The following is a 5876-nucleotide window of genomic DNA, read 5'->3' on the forward strand; positions in this document are numbered from 1 at the left end:
TTGCTGGACCCCTCATCCAATCATTTGCATTCCCTGCTGGCACTTGACCGACTTTAAACATTGAAATGTGGTTGAAATAATGTCAGTTCTATGGTTGTAAAAAGGTTAACAAAATACTTATAAATCAACACTGACATTTTAACAAGATATGTATGTTGAATCAACATAATATCATGTTATAATATAACATACAAAATAAATTTCTGCCTTTTAAATTAATATTATGATCATTATTATTTTAGTAGCATTTTATTATATTTTGATCATAAGAACACTTCAAAAATCTAAATTTATGTTAAAAATATAAAACTAAAACAACAATAATAGTAGATATTATTATTATTATTCATGATGATAAATATAATAATAATAATAATACCGTATATGCAATAATTATATATTATGATTGACTAAAATTATATATAGTTATCTTCTCATATTTTTAAATATAAATGTCTCACATAAAAATAAATTATATAACATTATCAAGCCCATTTTCTGTTCCATCCAGACCAAGACAGACCCAAGTGGTGAGATCATCTCTTGAGATAACATGTGACTGCAGACAGTGTAACGGCTCTGCATGTCTATGGCTTTATGGTACCATGGATCCATGGTAGAAAGACTGTGAGCGAGCACAGCAGAGAGACTTACACGAAAAAAAGAAGAAAGAAGAGAGAATTACATTTTATGCCACAACTTTTAAAGGTAAGTTAAGTCAATAATTGAAAGGCATAACGTCAATTATACAAAAAAAGTGACTAAAGTGCATCATGCTAGTGCTATGAGTTGAATGCTAACGCCACAGTTTGCTAACATAAGCTAAATTAGCTAATTAATGTAGTGGTCAGCAGCCTGTTGCACAATAAGCGATATATTGAAACTAGTTCGTTTGAGACTAAAGCTGTCGATGTTTGCACCAGAGACATAAGGTTCATCGTAGCTACACTGGCATAAAGTCCACACTAACTAAAATATTGTCACATAAAATGACATTTCATTTTCTGTGGCCAGTCAGGGAAAAGCACTGTTCTTGATGCGAAGTTTATTTATGTGTTGTCAAATTACATAAAGAGAATGAAAACAGTCAGGCTGACAATCTGGGACAAGGTTGTTGCCTACTGCATATTAGGGCTTTCATATTTCCAAATGATAACACTATTGCTATTCGTTAAGTTACATCTGTGGTGAGCGCTCTTCATCATCGCTTTATAATTTACCAAGTTAAAAATAAAGTACTTGTTTTGTTGTCAATCACTGTTTATTATTGTTTTAAATGTAATGTTATCATGTAGGCTACAACCTGTCATGTTCCTGAAGTGTGTGCAAAAACAAGTCTCTGCCCAATGGTCTTTGAACCATAGACCGTATGAAAATATGGACGTAGTTACCGTGACGTCACCTGTTTCTGAAGAGCGGTTTTGAAGCTCAAAGTGAGCCATCTTTGCAGTGCGTGACTCTGCCTCACTCCTAGCCAATGAAAAATGGGCAAAGAGGCAGGCCAAATGGCTGAAACAAGCCACCTAGCGGCTGGCGGACCTGTCATTCAAAGCAGCCATGTCCTTCATTATGCATAACTTTACGGTTTAATAAAATTTAAACGGGTGAGTTATAAAAAAATTCACCCCCCATACAGTTGTCATAACAGGGGAAATTAGCTATAGAGACCAAAACCACTTTTTGTACCAAGGGTTAGGGTTAGGGTTAGGGGTTAGGGTTAGGGTTAAAGTTTGGCATTTTAACGCGGGGGTCTATGGGGATTGACTTGCTTTTGGAGCCTGCCTCAAGTGGCCATTCGAGGAACTGCGGTTTTTGGCACTTCCACATTGGTTTAATTTTTCAGCCCTGGAGGTTGCTGCTTGCTTTGAACACTTTGCTACACAATAGCAAAGAGGTTAAATGGCTAAACAGCTAAAATTACTGGCTAAAATAGCTAACAATGATTACCAAACAACAACGAAAAGGTAAGTAAACTAGGACAAAGGATTAGGTGATAACTAATTTACAACCTTAATCTACAGCCAGTGCAAAATAACAACAGTGACATCGAGTGGTGAAACCATCAACTACAATATAGGGTAATATAACGGTACCCTATTATTGGTCATTGGGTCCTATATATTTGCTTGCCAACACTATAGCATTAGTGTCTAATCTGTCAAGTTTAGTCAAGTTACCAGCTTTGCTAGCTCTATACCATAGTGCAATGCCATGTTGATGTTAGTTTGTGTACTGTTTCAGGGATTTGGACATTTCTGACTGTAGACCAAGAAAAAAAAAACTTTAAAAAGACTACAAATGAAGAAATCATCATCCTGCTCTTGAAATATAAACACAACAAAGAATAATTGGAATAGAATTTTGACAACTTTGTAACCAATAAACACAAATATGGGAGGACATCACAGATGTCATAAATGCAAAAGCAGAGGAGCACAGGGATGTTAAAGATGTTAGGAAGAAGTGGAGCGACTTAAAAATGCAAGCAGTTGAGGACTTTCCACGACATGTCCCCAACAAGAGGTGAACCAAAGTCAGATATGGGGCCATACTCATCACTAGTACTGGACATCCCTCTCAGTGATTGGCATTTCATGTGAGGTTGAGAGTGGAACAGCAGAAAAAGCTCCAGCAACGGTTTACTAGCATCTCTTCCACCAGCAGCACAAGCCCTCCCTCATACAGCTGAACAACCTGTCCCCCCACCTGCAGAAGCATGTCTGCTTGAATCAGCGTCCCTCCAGCCTCCAGCGCCCACCTTTACTGGACTTAATGTAGACAACAGTCAGCCTACACAGTCCCTACACAGTTCACATGAGCCGTAGCAAATAGCCAACTCCAAATCTTATCATTTAGCTGACTGTTACTAATACTGTTGGATTTGAAGAGAGAATGAAAAAGAAAAACATTCTGAAAAAAAATTTGATTCGATTTTTATTTTGTGTTTATTTTTATTAATTTATTAATTGTTATTAAGTGTTGTTATGTATTTGTGTAGTTTCATATTTCAAACACTTTGGATGATTATTATTAGACTGTTGTGTTGTTGTATTTACAGTAGGCCGACTTAATTAACTTAGGTCAGCAGCGATTTTTTTTTCATGCCTATTCACATGTGAGGCTTTTGATTTGCAGCTCATCCAGAGAAGAATGCAGTGAGGTAGGTCCAGACAGTAGGTGGTCCTCATTAGGGTTGGCAGGGTTACTTTTAAAATGTAATCTGATACAATTACTAATGACTTGTTAAAAAATGTAATCAGTAACCTAATCCAACTTGAGTACAGTCCGTTACTTTAAGATTACTTCAATACCAAATATGCAAATAAAGACAAGAGCAAATAAATATCAATAAGATGATATATATTATATAATTCTTCAAGACAAGAGAGAACAATCGATGGCAGTTTAAAGAGGTGCTGCACACTAAAATGTGTTTTTTGAGCTGTAAACTAAATTATATGACTGTACTGTGATGAAACACATCAATGCTGGTGTTAATATTGACATTGACACCAAATTTATAAAAATCGGCATTTCATGGGTTGTAAATGGCTCAACCTGTCATCTGCTGGTTAAAAAAGGTGGGGCCAATGTTGACGTAGAGTCAACTGTTTGGGAGGTCTCTACGTCATGACATTTATATAAATGGTAGAATGATAATGCCCACCTCCCCCAGCCCCATGCTCATTTTCAAATATATGCTGATCGAGACAGTTTTAACTTCAGCAGCTAACTGTGGCACTGGCCTGCTGGAGGCAATCTCTCCATCTGCCACTCTCCACGGGAGGAAGAGCTGCTGGCAGCCACCAAAACAACAGAGATACTCCTTGCATCTCGCCCTGCAGCTCTTCAACTCTCCAGCTGTCTGTTCCTATGGTTGTTATCAGCTGTTAAAAAATCTTGTTTTAAAACATTAAATTGCAGTGTAACCGGAGCTCCGCTGACACAGTCTGTCCTGTCTGTCAGCTGGACCTGTCAGCTGCAGAGCAGCTCCGCCAAAACTGAACCTGTCCGCTGCAGCAGCAGAGCTACAGAGCTGCAGAGCCCTCTCCTTTCCCTAACCCCCGCTCATTGACTCCATGGGCAGAAGAAAAAGCAAATCAACGTTGTTTATGAGGTATTTTTATATATTTCTCGAGTACTGCTCATCCAAACAACTTGACACTCAACACTGCACTTCCTTGAGTCCCCAATAATACATCCGCCAGGTATGAAGTAGATCAGATTAACAGTTTTCAAGATATGCAAAGGACAAACATACATACAGATAGACAGACAGAGATTCCTTGCTTTATATAGAGTGATTGGGTGGGTTTGAACCGGGATTGTGCAGAAAATTGTCAGTGCAGGTTTATCCATGAATGAGGATGGAGAGGAGGTGACACTGGGTGAGAAGATGATGACCTGCAAGAATGACATCAGCAAGGCTGATACTGAAGCCAAGCAGGTGAGGAAAGGTTCTGGTTCAGTCTATATTCAGTATCAGGTTTTCAGTACAAACTTTTATGCTCTGTGATTTCAATATACTTTTTAAGCACATTGTTTCTCAAACTTTAACAGACTTGATCTCGGTCTTATAACAGACTTATCATAGATTTCTAACAGAGTTAATATATCTTGTCTTGTCTCTGTCCTCTTCCTTTCTGTCCAGGCCCAAAATGACCCTGAAGCATGCCCAGCATGCTGAAGACCAAGCACACAGGGGTGAAAAAGATGGACAGCGGCTATAAGAAGGATCAGAACTCCCTGCAGGCTGTGAGAAGCAGCAGGGAGCAACTACAGGCTGGGCTAGCCAAACTATCAAGGCACCATGTGTGTTATTTGTGAGAGCAGTTAGTGCAAGCAAAAAGACTCGTTTGTACTCATGGCAGCTGCCATTCCTTATACATTCTGCATTAATGTTTGGGGTATGTGTGTTTGTGTGTATGCAGATGGGAAGGAGGAGAGTCTGCTGGACCAAAGAAGCCAGCCAACCATGAAGAAACTGCAAGATCATAAAATTCACTCACACATTTCATTCATAGGTCTGAAATAGACCATAATAGCTCTGATCACAAAAATACATTCTCCTGTATTCAATTCTATGTCACTATTCACTTTGTTTTTTTCAAAATCTCCCTCCCTCTCTGCAGGAACTATCATCATACCTGGAGCACAAGAAACTGAAGTGTGAGATCCAGCACTTGTCTCAGATGAGGAGGTCAAGAGAGGTCACTAATCTTAAAGAGACGTATGAGCGTCTTCCGACACTCATGGCTATTTTCATCTTATAACAAATGCAAACACCAACAGACAATAAACAAGGTTGTAGCCTATTTTGTATCATAAAAAATATAAAAAATGACAATATAATAAATCTCAACAGTGCAAACACCGGCATCTAATGAAGCCAGAGCGCTCACACCATCTCCAGAGGCAAGTAGGCTTATTGCGAAACACTACACAAACATGTGTAGACCCATCTCTGAAAACAAAATTATTTATTTGAAAATGAATATCTAAAGCCTAATTAGCATGGCAGAAGAATGTTTTATCAATAAATGATCGCAATTTATGTTGCTGTGTGTCTATTTTGTGAAATCAAGGCAAAAAGCTACTTGTGGCTGTGATTTACAGTGATTTTAGAACAACTACGCACATTATTTATATCTATATATATATACATATATACATACACTTATTTATGTTTTGCAGTCCCAAGCCTATGTGAGCAAGGGAAAGATGGAACCATCCAGCCATCCAGCTGGGAGGACACTCTGGGAGACAGCAGTCCCAAAATGTCCTGATGGAATCCGCTGGCCCCACAGCACATGCTAAGCGCAATATTGAAGATGCTCAGAGCACTTTTGTGTGTTTGCTGGACAGGCAAATGCTGC

At 38.6% G+C, this 5876-nt stretch overlaps 2 long non-coding RNA genes across 8 annotated transcripts; both read left to right on the forward strand.

The window, feature by feature from the left end:
* The first annotated feature begins 499 nt into the window (after positions 1 to 499).
* Positions 500 to 4992, forward strand: LOC122992419. 7 transcript variants are annotated; one of them, XR_006406040.1, is made up of 5 exons: positions 500 to 708; positions 2242 to 3160; positions 3925 to 4447; positions 4652 to 4812; positions 4932 to 4992. It is a non-coding gene; the product is annotated as an uncharacterized LOC122992419 (long non-coding RNA). The 7 variants fall into 7 exon arrangements; XR_006406042.1 differs by having other exon boundaries at positions 3967 to 4447; XR_006406041.1 differs by having other exon boundaries at positions 2242 to 2774; positions 3136 to 4447.
* A 144-nt stretch (positions 4993 to 5136) lies between these two features.
* LOC122992420 lies at positions 5137 to 5554 on the forward strand. Its single transcript, XR_006406045.1, has 2 exons — positions 5137 to 5230; positions 5366 to 5554. It is a non-coding gene; the product is annotated as an uncharacterized LOC122992420 (long non-coding RNA).
* Positions 5555 to 5876: the final 322 nt, after the last annotated feature.

The sequence above is a fragment of the Thunnus albacares genome, chromosome 11 (assembly GCF_914725855.1).
Source record: "Thunnus albacares chromosome 11, fThuAlb1.1, whole genome shotgun sequence".
In the NCBI taxonomy this organism is placed as follows: domain Eukaryota; kingdom Metazoa; phylum Chordata; class Actinopteri; order Scombriformes; family Scombridae; genus Thunnus; species Thunnus albacares.